General features: G+C 40.7%; 1 protein-coding gene across 5 annotated transcripts in view; it reads right to left on the bottom strand.

The window, feature by feature from the left end:
- The window catches only part of KCTD1 (potassium channel tetramerization domain containing 1), a 101,412-nt gene that overhangs the window by 40,931 nt on the left and 39,749 nt on the right, over positions 1–20,732 (bottom strand). Inside the window, exon 1 of one of the 5 annotated variants that reach the window (XM_027674896.1) lies at positions 136–1,804. The exons of the other annotated variants lie outside the window; for them this stretch is intronic. The gene's annotated coding sequence lies outside the window, so the exon portion shown is untranslated. Of the gene's footprint in view, positions 1–135; positions 1,805–20,732 lie in introns of those variants that run through there. 5 annotated transcript variants of the gene reach the window in all.

The raw sequence follows: 20,732 nt of genomic DNA, 5'->3' as shown, positions 1-20,732 counted from the left end.
AAACAAAACCTTGGCTGAAACCCTTTCCTGAAGGTGTCAGTAACAGTGTTAGGCTGCTCTCTGTATCCTGCAATAGTCCAAATACAGATCAAGCCTACAAAGTTGATAAATGCACCTCTTGTCACAAGCACTTACCTGATGGGACAATTTTAACTGGTACATTCTCCGTGTCCCTGAAGCACTGGCTCTGGGGTGGAGTGCTGATCTGGCCCCTCAAGATGGGGGTCCCTTGCTGCACATCCCAAATGCTGGCTGCTCACAGCTTTCTCCTCCTTGAGATGCTGGCACTGCTAGGTGCTGCACTCGCTAGGTGCTGCAAGTGCTGGAGAGACTGTGGTTGCATCTCCTTGGTAAAATGAGCCTTGCTGGGATTTCAGAGCGGATCGGGACCTAGAATAAATGACACAGGTGCAGAGAACCAAATGCAAGGCAAGGGGCTGAAGGAAGCGAGGTATTTGTGCTGGATGGAGACAGTTGCCTACCTGGAGATGCATGACAGTAAAAAAATACCCTTGGACAAGAGCTTAGAGACACTTTAATTCCAGTGTCCAGTAGCCAAGTCTACAGCACACAGCTAACTTCAGCAGAGCAGCTCTAACCACACCAACAGAAATTGGTCACTGAGACCTTAAGAAAAATCTCTAACTGGAGAAAAAGAATTAATGGATAACGGCAGGAGTCAAATGAAGACCTGTACTTATATCAGGGCAGCAGTAAAGGTGAGTCCAAAAACCTGGAAAAAGTCAAGTTTACAGAGACAGGATGTACCTTCTCTAGTGCTTATAAACTTCTCTGAAGATCTACCTAAGCGTCAAAACTGCAGACAAAAGTTTAATACCTCCCTTGAGATACATTATAAGTTTGTACTCTTACTGGAAGATTAACTCAGCCCCTTGTTTGTTTGGTTAAGCAGTGCTGAGGACAGTCAAAATGTTGTCATTTATTATATTCAGGCCCTGCAAGTAAAGCTTTGTTCTTCTGCACTGCCTGCCAATTTCTTGCTCAGCATCCCTTCTATGCTTGGGTCAAGCAAGTCTTAACTTAAGCCCATAACACAAGCAGGATCTTTGGAATACATCCAACACAGTGTACTATTAAAAAAAAAAACAACACATGTAACTTGGGGGTCCAGCCCAGATTCACTATCCCCAAATGCACATGCTTCCACAAGCCACTTTTGCTTTCTCAATGGAAGGAGACAACTTCTACAGCTTTCAGATGTGCTGATTCAATTCTCACTCAGTGAAAGCACCCATTTAATTCACAAGCAAAACTGGATTTGAAAGCTGCTCTCAATTACTGCACAGCACACCACTGCCCACCTAACACTGTATAATCACAGGGTGTTTACCCCAGGATGCAGCAAGCAAAAAGATCCCTAACCATGCTGGAGGACATGGTTTAGATGCAGGAGGTCATCGAACCAAAGGTCAACAGACCTGCTGTGATGCTTCTAATGGTGTCCTATGACAGGAGCAGACTGGATAGCCAGCATTTCAGGACACTCGCTCCACCAACAGCTTGTCTGTTCTGCACTAGCTTCTACTCAAATTAGCAATAAAAGTGAGTTAGGAGTGACCAAACGAAAGCATAACTCCCCAGCCTGAGCCTTCGCTAACTGGACATGCCCAGTTCAAAATATTTCATGCGGTATATAGCAGAAGTGCCTCAGTGACCTTCACTCAGACTTCTTTATTCTCACATGCAAAAGGGGATCTTGTCAAATACTGCAGAAACAAGCCAGTAAGTTCCAAGACATCCCTCGGTCTGAGCAGAGAAAGGTTGCAATCATTGTGGACACTTAAAAAAACCCCCAACCAAACAGAAAAAAACAACAAAAAACCAAAACAAAAAAAAAGAAAACAAACAAAAACCCCCCACCAAACCAAAAATGCTGTTAAAAGATGAGCAGTCCCTGGGAAAGGCTGCCAGGTGTGAAGAGCCTTTAGCAGCCTAGCAGTCCTGCCCACAACACTACAGCTTGACACAGAAGTCTTTGCTTCTGCTGCCCTGAGGACAGTTTCATTTACTTTCCTTTAAACCTGGAAAATAGGTCGCTTTTCTTCTCGTACTTCTATCAAACATCGGGTAGCAGAAACAACGTGAATTTACCTGTACTTCATAGGAAAACATGCACAAAAAGGGCAGAGATGACAGACTAGCTCCCCTCCATACAAGGCTTCATTCATTCCAGCGAGCAGCATAGATCCAAATACCTTGGACCATTTCATCCCTGCTGCAAGAGATGCGGCCTGCCAGCTCCTTTGCAGATAACATAGCTACGTACTCAGGGGCTCCATTCAGAATCTACACCTCCTCCCTGAATGAAGCAGCCATTTGGTCAGCTCTCCCCAGTCCCTGGGAATAGCCCAGCACAGAGCAGTCAACAGCTCCCATTGTCTCTGTGAGGGATGGAGAATCTCCCAGCTCATCTCCTGCACCAGTGAAGCCAGGAGTGTGACAGACACCTCCACTCCATGCATGTACATGGGGTTTGGACCAGGAACAGATATGCGAAGGAACAGGGGAACATTGGAATCCATCTTCCAACTGCTCCCAGGTAGACTACTTCTAGGTTGAGATATATTAATAATGTAATTTTTAGTCAGACTTTTCACTCAAGTGCTGTTGCCTTTTATCCACTTCTAGCAGGCACTCCACATATTTTGTAACAGTTTTTGCATAAGAAAAGGACAAGGAAAAATTAAAAAACACTCCCTCCTGGGTTTAGAAGGAAAGGACTTCTGTTTGCCAGAACCATGCTGGTTTATTTGAATGTAAAGTTAAACAAATCCTTACAAATGGTGTTCAGATTTGAGTGGGAAAGAAACCAACAGGTTACCACCTTTTTGGACCAAGTTTGCAATTTGCCCAATAATCTTCTGGTGAGAAGCAACACTAGAAAACAAGCATTGCTAAAATCTCACTGTTTTGTTTGCAAGGTAAGATCCTATCAGCAGTACCTGAATAAAGATTAATGTCTTGAATTGCAGTTGTATCTGAAGATTTTAAAGACCCATAAAAAGGTAGACTTCAGTGGGATAACTGGAAGATTGTCATGAACTGTCACAATTTGAGAAACGGCTTTTTCTTCTTTAGATTTGACTCACAAATGGAACAAAAATAAGCCTGTACTGCTTTATTTGAAGTCAATTTATACTCCAGTTTGAATAGCACCTGCCCTTGGGTATGTTCCAGAAGAACATCTACCTTTCCACAAAAGGAGGCTAACACCCATCGTAAAACTTCCAGAGGCACATTAGATGTCTGTTCCCCCCCCCAGCAATTTCACCCTTAGAAGTAGAAGGAACGCTGCCAGTTACAGCCTGTGCTGAGGAAACATGAGTTATAATTTTACCCTGGGAAAATTGCTGAACTGGGAGCTTCTGGTGTGGCATAGGTCTTGCCTTCGCAATCCAATGGTTCTTTTGATTCAGAGAGACTTTGAAAGGGTGGTGATGAAAAACATAGCCTCTCCCTTTGAATCAGCCAGCTGCCTGCTTCCCTCTGCACTTTTAAATTTGGTTTATTAATTTGCCTAGGAGCAGAAAGAAATAACACTGACCCATCTAGAGAAGATATGTCCAAAAACGTATCAAAGAACATTATCTACTTCAGGCTGACCACGCAGACAACAAAAACCCCACCTTTGTACTATCCAATGAATTTTGTATTTAGAATCACCTTACCAGGCTTAAGAAAGTCTCTATTAGCTCTTCTGGCCATATGAAGAGGAAAGAGGAAAGGGTCAAAATACGAGGATCTGATAAAACCATGTCTTTGAAATGTTCTAACACACAAGAGCTTTAAGCACTCTCCAGATGTTTCTGGCAGCAACCAATAATAAAATATTCTCAGATGGAATTGCAATTTTGAAGACATTGCATCCACTTGGTAATTATGAGACTAGCTAGTAAAACAGACAGCTTCATCTATAACCTGACTGCAGAAAAAAGGCACAGAAGTGCTTTAAAGCCATACACTTTTAATTATCTAATTTATTATGAAGATGTAAACGAAACCACAATTTTGACAGTTACAGCTCAGTCTGGTAGAGAATTGGAAATAGGGTGTGAAACTGTAATCTTATACATCCCTTGCTCCAGTATTGATGAAACACTATGGGCAAAAAGAACTGACATTTAGGAGCTCTGTGTCACTGCTCTGTTTTCTTCCTGTCTCATCTACTTCCCCTCCCAACACGTCTCTGAAGCTGAACTTAGCAAAGCAACATCCCTGTCTCTCAAAAATGATAATCTATCAAAACCCCAGCGGAGGGACAGAGACTGCCGAGAGGGAGAACAGTGCAAGGAAAGGGTAAAAGTTGAATTTGCTGAGATGACAGGCTTTTTGGAAGTCTTTGTTAAGACGGACTGTAATAGGGAGTGTTTACTCATCTCTACTATGATCCCATGCACTTCCAGGGCTAGCTGGGAGTTTTTCCTCTCCTCTCATAAATCCCATTGAAATTATCAGCCTACAGATTTCACAACAATCAGGAGAATGAAAAAACCCAAACACTATCATGAGAGAAATCATATCATCATTACCTATTTCAAAATGCCTGTGGGTTACTTAATACCTTGGGACAGGCAGCATAACACCACACAGGTGCTCACTGTATGGGGTCAGGAAACAGCCTTCTGCTAAAAATACACATATGAGGCAACACACAGCACCTCTCCCCAGAGCTCTGGAAACAGGCTATCCATGTGGCGCATGGGACCTGAACCCAAAACCATCAGAGACCCAGATACTGCCCTACCCCCACCTCATAATAAAATCTGTCCATCTTTGGATTTTAAATCCCTTAGAGCAGCCGGTATGTTTTTGAGTGGCTGGTAGGAAGGGGCTGAAGTCCTGAATTAAGCTAAATACAGCTGTGGCTAAATTCAAAAGGCTCCTTCAAAGCAGTAGTGCACAAAGGCTTTTACTTAATTTTACCTCTTTTCAGGTGTTTGAAGTTTGCTTAAATACTGGAGAAGTATTTAGGGATGAAGGGGAAAAGGGAATGGTGAGCATATGACTATGGGGGTCACACAGCAATTTTTTTTTGTTAGTGTGAAGGGCAGGATTCAAGGAAAGGAGAACACAGGAGTCTGCTCTGGCAGGCAAACAGAGTGCTTGGCAAGACAACGACCATATGGCATATGAACAAAGCATATTTTAGATCTGGTTCGTTTGATTCCATTATATGTAAAAGATACTCTAAGATCCATGGCTAAGAAATACAATTTTGATTATTATTGTTTTCAAACCTGTAGGGATTTCTCCAAGTAGTCATTGTAGCTCATATGATAAACACATCCATTTGGCAGCTAATTTTAGCATTTTTTGCCCACAAGGGTGATTAACCCTGAATCTATATCCATGTGCTAACAGAAGCCATCATTGCCCCCACCAACCTCATGAAGCAGCAATCCACTATTTAATTGTAGATGAACAATCTCTGCTAACTACTTCAGCAAACTCTTTATTTTATATTAGAAGGTTTTTACTTGATCCAATGCCAAAACAGATCATACATATAACCTTAGAAGAGTGGATGAAATTTACATTATATGCAATATGCACTTCTTTGGACTGCACAGCCTGCTTCTAAATCTGCACTTATTCTTCTCTGGTCATTACTAAAACACAAAGAACCAGTGATTGGGCAACAAAAAGACATGAAAATATTTAAAGAAGCAGAAAAGTCTATGCCTGTCAATCAATGAGAAATGCCTGTCTCACTTTCTCTATCTATTGGCTTTTATTGCCTCCAATGTACAACACATTTCAATAAAATTGAAAATAACACATTAGCATAAATTGATAGTAGATATAGCTATGTTATGGCACAGAGAAGAATCACATCATTAGATGATTCCAAGGGACAGCTCAAAATTCAAACAACAAACAGCTGCTTCAACAAGAAAATGAAAGATAAATATAATACAGTTATCTCCAAAACATACAGAAATCAAGTGAGACAACCCTGGACACAGACTGTCACTTGCCACAGCTGTGGCAACCACCATAAAAGCATGTAGGTATGAAGTAAATGTCTCTTCTGTTAGGCTGTTCTCTAACGAGGCTCTTGGAGAAGCTGGCCCTTGCCAGAAGGCTCAGATCAGGTAATTCAAACTGCTGATGAGGCACTAAGCTTTATATGAACTTACGCTCATTCAAAATAAGACTTGAAATCTTTTGTTGGGTTTGTGGGGAAGCAGGGGAAGACTTCATTTAACCAAAGCTAGAGAAAACAAACTCACTGAATGTCTTGAGTGGTAATAACCAGTAAGACCATGCTGCTAAGGGTAAACATCTTCTATAGGCCCAAACTGACAGTTTTGAACTACACTTCTTTTCTGCAATAGAGAAGAAAACGACTTTAAAGAAGGATCAAAACTGAGGATCAAGACTGGGGAAAAAAGATCTAAAAAAACAAAGAAAAGCATTTAAAGAGCAGTTTTGAGTATCAAAAGTATGAGAAAGTATCAGGTACAGACAACCACCAAGTATGATGAAATAAATTTTAAAACCATATGCAAAAAACCCACCACATTCCAGTAGATACATGAAAAGTGGAAGAAACCATCACAATAAGAGGAGCTGACAGGTAAAGGAGCAGATAAAGGGACAATTGTAAACAGTGACACATCCAGAGTCTTTAAAGACCAGTTCCAGATAAAGTCTGGGAGATAACTGCAAAGGATTTTATCTGGAACCATGTAAGTTTGAGGGAAACATCAGGAAGGCCTTAGAGCTTGTGTCTCATTTCATGCTTGTCCTCCTGCTGTTTAACTTGATGCTTGTCTCCTATCCAGGAGCAGTGCAGCAAACCATCAGCTCCCTCCCTAGTGCAGAAGGGGAGGAAAGCAGAGGCCAAGGCACTAGCATTGCTGCAAAGGGCAAGGAAAGGGGGCAGGCACACCAAGCGAATGTTGGTAGTGGGAAAACCAAAGCATCCCCTTTTGGAACAACAAAGCCCTGCAAGAAAAAGAAAAGAGCAAACAGAAGAATGAGGAGGCATTAAATTGAGAAGAGTGGAGAAAAGGGGGGGTGTCAAAAAAACCCAAAACAAGCCCTCCAAAAATGCCAAACATTTGACAGGTCTCCCCTTCAGAACAAATATTTGAGAAGCTTGGTTCAGCAACAGAAGAACTGTAATGTCAGAAATAAAAGAGCATTTGAAATAAACAGGAAAGGTTTCGGGGCTTTTCTGGTGATCATCTAGTAGACTGTAACAGAACTTAAGTTCAGCAACAATTCCTGAATTTTAGATTGTCTCAGCTATCTTCCATCCCATTACAAACACACTCAACTGAATGCTTGACTTCTGATGAACACCAACCTAGAGTTCAAGAACTGAAGGGGAATAGCTTGAGGAGAGGTTTATCTGTGTGGAGAGGGGTTGGAGTGGAAGGATGTGACGCAAGATTGTTTTGTTTTTCAGCAAAAACACTAACCCTTATCATTTCCACCTGCTCTGCCTTGCACAATGAACAGAACTTCAGTCTGGAAAGCAACAATGGATGAGGGTATGTGTGCACCTTATTCCACATATTTGACAAGCAGTGTGGAATGAGGTGTGGCAAGAAGTGGAATTCCTAACTCCAGCCCTGGTCAGGAAAGACGGCTGGATGCCAACCACGCCATGAAGGTCTTGTCATCTAAAATTCAAGTAAGGTACTGAGAAGCCCAATACTTTGTCATATTGAGGTGTGCCACAGATAAGAAAAAATTTATATTACAGTCACAGGATTTGATAGCCACAGGAGTCTTGCCTGCCACACATTTGCTTCAACAAAACCTCTTAACCCATCTCACAGTGATGAGCATTACAAAGTAATGCAGCAAGTAGATTCACCAAGAATAATACACTCCTGCCAACAGCAACTTCACTTGACCAGAAGCAAGTCTGGAAGTTTCTAGGATGCTGACGTTGTGGTATCTAGTAATAAGGATGGAGGTTCACCTAGTCAGGGCACAACGAAGCAAGCCAGGAAGTTCATCTGGGACTAAGAAACCCAGCAGAAATCTGAATGCATGGCTGAGCTTAAGCAGTAGCAGTTACATCAGAAATGATTTTAAACACAAAAAGGGAACGGAAGACAAGCAGATAAACTCTAATACTCACATGCAAATTAGAATCAATGATGACAATTGATTTTTATAAAGGGTCTAATGATACAATGTCAACTAATTCTTCCCATCTGAAGCCTGGCACCATTTAGTATATTTAATTCAAAAAAACCCTGAGTGCATTTTTTTTCTTCTTCCCCTTCTTCTGGCTCTTTTGCCATGCTGACGCTTGTTTGCATTACATCTATTTTGAGCTAAATTAAATAGGAGAAGCAGAGTTTTGATTCAGTAGTAGCAATAAATGGGGTTAGCCTGGCATTGATCTGTGTAAAGGGGCCAAAGCTAGGACTGCCAGAAGCAAAACATGGCCAGTGAACTCTACAGCACCAAGAGTGACCCTGCAGCTGAATTCCTAGCCCTGATTACAACAGAAAGAGACTTGCTTTCCTGAACAAAGAGTATTTCAGGCAACAGATTAGCAAGAGAAAGTCTACTTGCAATGGCAGACGGAGGAAACTGACCAAAAATAAGAATCACAGCAGAGTTTGGAGGAACAGCGAAAACAAATGCCTGCCTTGCTCTGTATTTTTTGTATGCCCTCATGAGGCCCAAATGCTGAAAAAATGGTATTTTTCTTTTGCATCTCAGTTAAATAGCTTTAAGTTAGTGAAGTGTACATCGGGGAAGATGAGCCAAAACCACACTAAGGATAGCACGCTGAAAAAGTTCCCTTGCAGACTAAGAACATTTGTCTTGCAGCCCTACAGAAAGGGCAATCACATTTACTCTAAGAGAAAAGGCCCCTTTTATAAATCATGCTTTAAATTCAGCCTGCAAATCTGTACAGAAGGAGAATTTCACAATCCTTAGGAAACACGGATCAAATTTGCTCGCTCTCTGGGTGTTTGTGCTGTTGTGCAATGCCAAACAGCGAGAGCACAGCAGTAAATCTAGCCTCATGACTACCAAGTTTAATCACGGTGTATCTACAAGGGAGAACAAAGTGCCTCTTATTCCTGCTGCACTGTGATCCCTCTGGATCTCAAGCCAAGCAGGGTCAGTTCAGGCCAGCATTTGACTAGAGGCCAGCAGAGCACTGGAATCAGCCGCTTCCAAGATTGAAGTAAACTCTCACCTCACCTCTAGTGAGACCACATCACACAGGAGAAGCACACAAGATGTTGGGCACTCAGTCATCCCCATCAGCACCTTCAGTCACTGCTCCTAATGGTCTGGCAGGTCCGCTGGCTATTCACAGGTCCTGTACACAGCGAGAAGCTGGTGAGAAGCATAGCACTGCCAAGTGATCCGAGACTACTGAGCAGCAATGCTTCCTATCCTCATTTTTTTATCCAGGACAGTTGGGTGATATGGTGTTACCTGCCTAGAGCTCACCTTTGCTGGAAATCCTGAGTCAGGGCTGACTCTGAGCAGTGCAGCCCCGTTCCTTGTGCTGGCTTTGCCAGGAGCAGAGGGGATCTCAGCCCCCCGAGCAGTAAGAAAAACAAAGGATCAATTATCATCACTGCTTTGACTTTTAACCTATTTTCCATATTTTACATGAGCATTTCCTTAAAAACAAGGACCACAAAATATTGAGCCATGTCAATCCTTGTTTATAAGCTATTAAAGGCCTTCAGCCCATTTTTCTCCACACAAAGCCCCATAAAAGATTTTTGCTTGCTGCTTTACTAGGGGACAAGGTGGGAACCCACAGAGGAAAGTGAGAGATTTTTTAAAGAGTCTGTCAGTGTACTGACAGCCTGCAAAAAATTAAGTCAGAAATCTGCAAGACACCACCTTGTTTTTTTAATGCTACTCATTTGGCTTGCCACTCTTATTAAGGGTTGATTACATCCTTCTCTTGAGTTTCGCGGTGGCTGCAATGTCAGTATGGGACATGTGGTTGTCATGACTGGGAACTTGCTGACTGATTTATGAGAACTTACAAACCCACAAAACCAGAAATTTTTTATTATTCACTTACATTCTGAATGTTCCTTTCACATTTAATTGAATAAATCTTGAGCTAATGAAAGTTTATTTCTAGTTCAAAATTCAGTTTCCCTTCTCTAGAAGGGTGCCTAAGCCTGATATACCTTTGCTATGGAAATCACCCCACAATATCTTCCGAACAGATCAAGTTCAATATACTTACATTGGTAACAGCATCTTAAGTTGTCATTTTAACTGTTTAGCGGGCATTGAGCCATCTCAAATAGATCAGTTCATTATTAAAAGTGGCAATTACTGTAAATTACACTTTTCATAAGAGCAACTACCTAAGCTTTAATATGTTACGATACCTCCCTGACCATTCCCTTTAAATGAGGATAGCTGAGGGCTTAGACATCATCATGCAACAAATAGCTGTGCAATTTCGGACTACTCTTTTTTAACCACTCCTTTCCCCAGGGCTACCACCCCCATGGCAAAACTGGCAAAACAGACTACATGCTCCTGCCTCCTCCAGTTCACAGACTAAGTGCGGCAACTCAGTTTGCTGGTGACAATGACAGCACCCAAAAAATAATCCCTTGACCAAGGTTAGCTGTAGCTGCTGAAGTGCAGGCACACAGTTCCTTTTGCTGACTCCACAAGGGAGCAAAAGCCTTCCACAAAGGAGGAGGGCAGCCGAGGGCAGTAACATCAAGCTAAGATTTGCCAGGGCTTGTCTGTCAGAGGACAAAGTTTTTCATTTTAACCACTTTTGGCACATTCCACATTCAGTATTTTCAGGAGCTTTCTAGGATGTTTATGAAACAACTGCAAGGTAGGCAACTAAATTGATGGCGGCACAAAGAATTCCTTCCCATATTCCTCTCCCATGCTCTTACCATTGAAATAAATGAAGATGTAGTTTATGTTTCTGTAATTACAGTTTGTATAAAGGAGAACAGGTTGCTAAGTTATGGTAAGGAGCCCGTGAGCCTGTCCTCTGCTTTGAATACCACAGCGATGCAGATTTTACTGAATAAAAAGACCAGTCAAAACATTACTCTGAGGGAATCCACACTCTGATACCATCCAGCATAAAACGACCTACTTTTAAACTACTCACGTTAATCAAACCAATCAACTGGAAATTGTTCTTATGAGAGCTATTTTAACATAGGTGACATTCAGAACACTGTCAGGTTTCAGTCGTTATATATATTAAGTACCAAAAGGATAATATTACAGGTTTGCTTTATGACATTTTTGTACCATTTATCATCTGTTGTTTGCTTCTAATCCTGTGTTTCCTCCATTTAAATTCTTACAGTATTTATATAGCCTTGTAAAACTCCAGTACAAAAGAATAAGCAGCAGGAACTTTTCCCCATACATTACTTACCAACTTAACTATGTAACGCGATGTGAAAGGTTTATGCACACCAGCTGGATCTCATTACAGCTAACTTTCTGTCTTTTTAAAGTGTACTTTATCTGGAATATTGAAATCACTAAGAATTTCACTTAAAAATATGTTGAGTTGGCATACACACAAGTTTCTACTGCAGGATGCTAACTCATTCAATAGGTTCACAAGTCAAGCTTGTGGACGCTAATTTCTGAAGTTTAAAATGCATCAGCTCCAATTTAAATATCTGAAGCCAACAGAACACCTCAGCTTTATTCAGTCTTCCCTTCTAAGCAACACAGTAATCAGAGACACGACTCCTTGTATAGTAAGAACACCAGCAAGAAAAAATAGGAAAGGAAAAGTTGCAAGAGAGCATTGGTATCACCTCCCTACTGATTGGTGCTAAGACTCAGAGGTACGGCAGCTTTATATAGCAAGATACGTCTAAAACGCAGGAGTCTGAGCTGGGATGAATTCAGCAGCAAGACCATCAAAGAGGTTACTAAATACACAGATGAACCAAAGCAAGCTTGTCAAACAATTTGGTATTACCATTTGAGAAATTCCTGTTCAATCATGAGGCAAGAATTGCGGTTTAATAAAAGCATAGAACAAAACCGAGCATGAAAAAAATCATGTGCAGTGATTTTATTTTTGTTGTATATTTGACTGTAATTACTGTCTTAAGTACTTTAATTGTCTGGCATCTCCTCAAGTACCTTGCCTATGGGGAGGGGAGGCAGGGCAGTTTATAGTTTTTTATTAATGAATGAAGTACAAACAAGTTTACCTTGTCTATTATCAACATTCCCATCAAAACAGTTTGAGAGGAAAATGTAAAGGGGTCCATTCATCCCATGGACCCAATGTGACTCTGTTAATATCTGCTTTTTAATGATTAATGTGCTTCTGCCATGTCACTTCCACCTCAGAGGGGGAAGTGGCAGACATGTTTATAACACCCGCATGAGAAGCATCACCTATCTGTCCATTGCTGTTCTCTTCTACAGACATCTGCTCTTGGCCACTAACTTGGGGATGGGGTATGGGGACAGCCCCATATGAACTTCCTTGCATGCATTCTAGGTTAGAAAAGGGGATGTGCAGGTGAATCTGTAGGGTCATTTACAATAGGTCTGGAATGATACACATCTAGCCCATCTCCACTGTAAATAAATTTTGCCTGGAGTAGAAATGGAGTGGAGGGAAACAAGAATGAATGACGAGAAGAAGCTCATACAGAATAAAATAAAATATAATTGTCTGGTTCATTAAGAAATTATTAGAGCCAAGAAGCCATAAGTAAAAGTCAGTGGAGTGATATGAAGAAGATGGTAAAGCCAGGAGGATGGAGAAGCAAATTGCTATTTTTCACAATTAGTAAAAGACACAAAGAGTACAAATTTGGCCGTTAGTCTTGTTTTTCCACTTAAATTGGTACAGAATTCTGCTGCTTTTAGATAACATCACATCCACAGCCTAGCAGACCATCCAGATAGCAAGTGTACCACTGGCAGAGCAAGCTTTCTCTTGTGGCTGTCAGCCTGTCCTGCCTGTCAGGAGCTCACCTTTGGGGCCAGAGCAGCTCTTCACCACCCAGGCTGCCAATGAGAGGGACAATCAGCGTGAGTTCTAGTGGCCTATATTGCAAGGATACTTGTCCAATAGGATCTAGACTGAGACTGCTAATTTTCTCACAAGTCACCAAAAAATGTACTTTAAGAACAGCTAACAACTTTCTCTTTTTACAGGTGGGCACTTTTTCCCCCCCAGCCCCTTCTTGGACTAGATCACTAGTGCAATCAGAGTAACATCACAGTCATGTAGCCTGTATCCTCTTTATTGCCTTTCATCAGCTGCTGCACTGTCCAACACTGTCACCTCCTATCTCTTGAAGCACAACTTCTTACTTTCATGGTACTGTCTTGCTGGCATACAGGCAGCATACTTGTTGCTCCAGGGAGGCTCTATGTTGTGGTGGCCACTTCTCATGTACTTTTTTTCCACAGTAAGACACAATTTTCAAGTCACAACAAAGCACAATCCTACTGTTTCTACAATAGTGCTCAAAGCATCCCCCTACCATTGCAAAAAAGCAGATATTGCTGATCAGATGAACACTTCCCCTTGAATAAGTTTCTTATAAAGTGCATAGCGATGTATTTTGATGTAGCTGCATATATAAAGCATGGAAGTAAACCCTGTAAATATTGATTTGAGTCTCCTACTCATGAAGATGCATAGGAAGAAACTTGACAGAAGAAAGATGTGAAGAGAGTCTGTATAGAAGTTTAAAATATATTTATTAAAAAAAAAAGTGAAGTACAGTATGATAGCAGCTTAACTACTTCTCAAGAATAGCTTGCTGAAAGCTAGCACCCCGCCATCTACCACCAGAACCAATGAGAAATTCCTGACTGCTCAGAGCTATGACACTACATTTTTTTCCTTAGGGAAAAAAAAAAGTGTTTTGATCAAGCACACCACCGAGGCATTTAAGGTTGTCATGTAACGTGAACTGACTATACAACAGAAATACAAGCATTAACATACACAGAATAGACTAGCATACACAAGTCATTTTGGATGCAGACAGCTATTCATGCAAATAATTCAACAACCCTACTATTACACTAGGAAACAGAGTCAGATAAACATGGGAAAAAACAAGACTTTCCAACTGTTTCCCCTCGACCCTGTACACTTCCTACATGCCCTCCCACCACAGAGTGGAGCTGCTCTCTGTTTGGTATCCAGGTGGGATGAAGCTGTCTTTGAAAGCAGGAACCCACTGGGGTTCAGAAATTTTATGAAGTATCTTAAAGATTAATAGAGTATATGACAAGCTTCTGCAGTGCTTTGATCAAAAATATGTTTTTGGAACTTCCTCAGTGAGTTTTAATACGATGTGAATGAGAAATTGATCTGGACACTTTAGTTTACAAGGAGTACTTCAAGTAGCTTCAGGAAACTACTTTATTGTCCATTAGGCATAAAACCAAACACAATGTTACAGGCCATTTTACCACTGTGCTGACAGGGGATTTCTTTCATAATACATACCCAAGAACCAATGCTTACTCTGACACAAAACTCTACAGGAAATCACTGGCTTAAATGTCACATTTTTTAAGGTTAAGGAAAAAAACTTTAGTTCCCATAAGAGGCAATAATACAATGTACTTAATTTAAGTACTACTCATTTTTTTTAACTGACTCCAAAGTTGAAGAAAACTAAGACTTCCCTCCCTGCCCCTTCACTGATCTTTTATATTTTCCTCTAGCATTTCTAATTTAAAGAAAAAAAATGCACAGTTCTTCTTCACCATCCCTCTGGGTCTGTCTTTTCCTTGATCAAATTTTGTTTCAGTGCAACTACTACATTTTTATTTAGTATTAGGAGAGAAGGATTTCCCCCCTGCTAATTTTTTCCTCCAATTTCAGCCCCTCTCCAAACAGAGACATTATTTCTTACTCCTTGAATCCATTAAACTAATCCAGCAGAAGGACACTGTATACAGAAGTTAAGTTGGTTCCCAAACAGATATGCTGCAACAAGATAGTTGATAAGGTTTTGTCACCCTGCCTTTCCTCTCCTCATTTTCCATTTCAACTTATTACTTCCATCTTTTTCTTTTCACAAAATTTCCATGCTCTGCATCAAAATTCTGCTAACACAGCTATTCAACCCTTGCATTCTAGCCTCCAGATAGGTTGGAAAGCTCATATCTGCTCTCCTACCCTCCTAAAAAACCCTTCAGATAAAATAGGTAACTGCTATTTCAGACCACTATCATTAATGGTAAAGAGAATAAAAGGTTTTCAGATTGGGGCTTTTTTGGAGCTTTTTGATTTTATAAAGATTGGGGAGGAGGGACCAAAAAAAAAAAAAAGACATTTTAGTTTTTCCTTATAGCATTGGTTCCTTTTTGGGAGGAAAGCCTGAGAAGACGTGGAGAGTCCTGAGCCGGGGGCTGGCAGCAGCAATGCGTATCATCACCATGGCAGGGCTGTGTGGTCACTGCTCAAGTGGCAGCATTCCTTTGGTTGGAGCCTGAACCAACTCCCTGCAGGAGAGATGGGGCCCCAGAGGACTCACCATGCCAGGCAAGGGCCTGCTGCTGTCAGGGTTGGGGTAGTAGGGTAGCTGCTGCAGATCTGTTGCTGGAAACCTTTACAGAACAATGCCAGAACACCACCATACCAGAGCATTTTACAGCAACTAACATTGGTAAGATCATAAACTTGTAGCAAAAAAAGTGTCCGGTGGAAGCAGTACAGCACTTCACAGAAATAGAAATGCCTTAATAAGTTACAGTAGTCAGCTAAGCTGCCAAGCACAGAAGGAGGAGAAGTGTTTTCTGCTGTTTTAGCAAAAATTTGGACATGGGCCTCATGGAATCAAAAAAAGAAAAAAAAATTCTTTATCAGCTATTATATTTTTTCCTGGAAAGATGCAGATTTGACCTGATGCTTTGATACCTCTCAACAATCAAAACAACATACATGAACTTCTGAAAGTATCTGCTGCATGTTTTACATGACAGCAACAGCTAGTACAGTATCATTACCCTGTACTGCAAATCTAACCTACTATTATATTCAGGATCCTGAATATGTCCGTTAGCACTTTGCAAGCTAATATACCAGAAAAACTGACTGGTTAAATTTCTACTTTAGCACAGGCACAAGGAATATTTTCTTAATGAATTACAAGAGTAAACTTTGAAGTGTTGAATTATCCTCCTCTGTACCATGGGGATAATTTTACCAGTTACAGAGTAGTCTAGTGCTGCTTCCATATACCAGTACAACATATTAGCAACTCAACTAATACTATATTGAGTCACTGTACATTTTACATGCAATTTTGACACATTTGTACTTTCTAGTTACAATTAACTTGGTTTTCAATTGCTTTTTTTTTTAATTCCTTATTTTTGATACTTTTCAATGCCTAAAACTGAAGGGAACAGCTTGTATCTAAAAGTACGTTCAGTGGAAACATTTGCATTCAAGTCCTACTTAAAAGATACCAAAAAGACTCAGTATTTTACTTGAAACCAACTGACAAATGCAGGTGCATCTCAAAAATAACATGCTAAAAGTCCCCTCAAAAAGGTAACTTGCAAAGAGATAAAACCATTAATAGGGTTGCTTTGGAAGTGCGTCAAATGCTCCAAAAGGAAGGAAAAACTACAAAGTTCTGAAAGAACATTAAAGTTGTTTCTGCTTTTCAAAAATCAAACTGTAACTGTGTTACACATACTGCTTTGGATTGGCAGCAGCTTCAGAAAACTGATTTTGCAGCAGTTTGAGTCTGACACAAACCACGTTAGTCCCACTCTGCCTATTTTATTTTCAAATGGTACTTGTGCAAAAGAGCCAGATTCAAAGGCTGAGGGATTTTGCATTGCCATCCCTGCTAAGGAATATCACTTTTTAAAGTGTTTGTGCTGGGGGAAAAAAAATCGTATTCCTACTAACATCAGTCAGTTCTAGAGAACCTAGTTTTCCTCACCTGGTTTCATGGACAACATAGCTTTGCATTATCTATTTTGCCTCAAAGAACAGTTCCTTTTCTACTCTCAAGTTTGCCAGTCACTGATCAGTGTGTGCTTTCAGAGGAAGTAGTGGGTTTTTTCAGAGAAACTGTATTTTCAAAGAGATAATCAGCAAGATTACTTCAGGATTACTGAATTAAGAGACAGGAGAAAGTGTAAAATAGACTGAAAAGCTAAACAGTTATTTCTGAACTGCTGATTAGCCAAACTCCACAAGCTTAGAGCATCTTCTTTCCCCCAACCCCCTAAAAAGCATTTTAAAGAATTGAGCAGAACTGTGAACCTGGTCTTGCAATAGTCTAGGAAGAGCTTCCAGAAACCAGAAACTAGTGTATCATGACAAAAAAGACACAGCATGTTTTCTAAACCCAAGATGGAAACTAGTACTGATCAATTTTATAAAGGCTTACAAAAAGCATCATCTCCTGATCACCACAAACAGCCAGTATTGCTGTCGTAGCTGAGATGAGGAGGAAGAGCTGACATGAGGAGTCACAAGCATCCTTTATGACTAGCCAATGCTGCTAGTTATAAAATTATTAGAAACACTGGGAAACGCTCAAAAAGGCAACCAACTTAAGCACGTTTCCTCTTTATCTGAATTTCACACACCATTCATACTACAGACACAAGATTCTGTTAGGACATCTGTGCTCCCATTTACACTTTCCAACTTGTTGACCCAGCTCTCAGTTAGGTCCTCCTAATTTGGCATCAAAACTAGGTGGGTTAATTACAGCACTTCAGATGACTCACATACTTCTGAACCAGGCGATTTCAATACAAGGGAAGGAATTTATCAAGCGTGTCACAGGTAACAGCCAGCCCTTGTAAGAAGGGAGGAAGGAAGGAAGGAAGCTATTTAAATCCACTTCACTTTCCTTGCTTCTCCTCTTTCCCACATTTCAGGGACGAGAAGAAAATAGTCTCAACCCACTCCAAGTAGAAATAAGGTGAGGAGGGCAATGTGAGCGGATTTCCCCTTCTCTTTTGTGCTAAACCCACACACCCGTGCTCCCTCCCCCACGCCGGCCAGACACACCACATGCTTCCGCTGCTGCTTCTCCAGGGGAGCCATAAGCCAGAGGATGCTCGGTAATTAACCACTGATGCTTTCCTATTGAGCCCAGCAGTTTCGGTGCTGTTCCTTCAGGTGCACTGCAGACACCTCATCCATGAAACAAGAGCTTACACCAGCAAGGCAAGGACAAGCTTCCCATCTGGTCACCCTGGGTCAGTGTAAGAGCTCCGTATGATTATACTGGGCCTTAATAACTCAAAGTCAAAGCATCAGACACAGTATGCTGCCCTTACTACAGACCAATCTCCCTCTGCCACTTTTGAAGCCTACTAGAAACATACAGAGAAAAAACAACACGGCAAAAGAAGCAGCTATATATATATCACTGTGGTGAGTAAAAGCTCAGGATTCAGCTGAAGGGTGTTGAGAAATCAGTCTTGAAATTTTTCCAGAAATGTTTAATTTTAAATCTACATAAATGGACACACACTCACAAAAAAAAAAGGGACCTTAAAATAAGGTGGTGTTTTAGAGAAGTCATTCACTTATGCATTACATTTCTGACAGACTGACACAGAAGTAGTAAAAGCATACACAGGAGCCAACGTGCAGAGAAGCCTGAGAGCTGTGGCTCCATTAGAGCTACCAAGCATAAGAGTCTCAACTACCCATCCTCTTCCTCCCCCCACTCCCCATATCAAAAAAAACAACTAAAACAAATGATACCATCATCAGATCTGGTCCCTGGGCACTTTAAGGAGGAGAGTGGGAAATGAAGTGTTGTGCTAAACGTAAGTTCAGCTCAGAAATTACCCCTGCATTTCCATAAGACTTCTGGGATATGAAAACAGAAAGAAAGCCAAAATTCAGCTTCACACCTCGCCTCCTGTAAAGAGATTTCTGCCCTCCTCCCTTTGCACAGAAAAGTGCTCTAGCCTGTGATACCTGAACAGCACCTACCAAACAACCTCTCTCCCACTGTGAGCTACCCCCACTACCAAAAAAGCTACACTCAAACCCCATCTCCTACCCCTTGGGGAAGGATGAGTTTCATGCAGCCGGTACCACTGTTTGAAGAGAACTGATTACCTCTTGCCAAAAGCTACACAATAATGCATTATCCAGACTACATGACCCATTTTAAGTACCAGAAACACTGCAAATCACCTCAGAACACTCAGGCTAGGACTTGAAGCAAATCAGAAGTACCAAGAAGGTACCAGTTCAGGACTGTGCTATACAGAGCAGATGTGTCCTAAACAGACAGTGAAAAAAAATGTCTTCATACATGGGTGAAGTGAATAGTGGTTTAAAATTTCACTCCAATTCCATTCTATTAAAATCATCTGTCCTAGCTACAGAAGTATACAGATACACACAAGTATTGATATGGTCACATATCAATTAACTAAGAATCTATTAGAAATGTATATATTGCATCTGTGCACTACAACTTTGAATATTTCCAATACTAGAAATTGCATTTACAACACAAAGGCACTTGTCCTTATTGGGGATTAAGTCCTCAGCAAGTCTGCAGGTTTCCAGATCAACTAACTAAAACTGGCTCAGTGCAAAAGCATATGAATGTCTAAAAGCCCAGAAGAGCCACTTTTCCTTGTTGATAATCCCCAAAAAACAACCAGAACAGAATTCAATCGTATGTCTTCCAATGTTACTTTTAGATCAAAGTATTATGAGAAATTCCAATCCCTTCCTTATTACCCCCTTCAAAAGCCTGGAAGAGACTTAGAAAGCACTCCCTGGAAACATGATTATATATTTTTACTATCACAACACTAATAAATCTCTTCTACATCAGATAAAATGCAGCTACCAACACTTGTCCCTTGAATCCAAAATATGATAAAAAATTATCTTGCACATACATATTTGGCTACATGCCCTTAACAATTTCCTTCTGAAAAGAAGGGTGCATTTATTGCTTCAGAAAAAGAAAAGCAAAATAATAAAAAAGAAAGGACACAGGGGAAAAGATGAACAGAAGGACTTCGAAAGTGACTGAAAATCTACAACATCTCTAATTAGGTTCCAGCTTTGAACACAATAGTGGGGGTACCATGGTCTGTTATCAAGTTTATAGCCAAAGGCACAAGACAATACAACCCCACATTCAATTTAATTACAGCCTATGGCTTTTGCAGTACTGGTGTGTTTCAAAGGGTTTAAGCACTCATTTATTTCTACACCATACATGAAATAAGGCAGCTCTGTGTCATACAGACTCACCAATTAGACTGAACAGTTTCTGATCTCTTGCTCTCTAGAAGCAGAGCAGTGGGCAACGGGAGATCTCTTACAAAATAATCACAGAAGACTTCTTATTAAAAAAAACAACAACAACAAAACAACCTCTCTGCTGCCTTTAAGCTTGGGCATTTTATCTTTCATGTGCACAGGGTAGTAATATAGTCATTTCAAATTCTATAGAATGTAAAAGAGTGTCAAAATATAGCAGCACTTCAATGATGCTGGTTTTGCTCTTAATTGTACTAAAAAGGTCATCTTTATCTGAGCTACACAAAGCTGATCACCTCTTCCATTTTTACCTTCCCTGAAGGCAGGATAATCAAGTTCTCCAACTAGTTCACATGATGTAACTAAATAAAAGCAGTCTAATTTCTAAAAAGTAAAAATATTTTGAAAATTAAAGTGATAGTAGAAGAAATCACCATTTGAAATAGTTACACAATTTATTACCTCCAACATATCA

The sequence above is a fragment of the Neopelma chrysocephalum genome, unplaced genomic scaffold, assembly GCF_003984885.1.
Source record: "Neopelma chrysocephalum unplaced genomic scaffold, ASM398488v2 Primary Assembly neopelma1_22, whole genome shotgun sequence".
In the NCBI taxonomy this organism is placed as follows: domain Eukaryota; kingdom Metazoa; phylum Chordata; class Aves; order Passeriformes; family Pipridae; genus Neopelma; species Neopelma chrysocephalum.
This window is presented reverse-complemented; position numbering and strand designations above follow the sequence as displayed.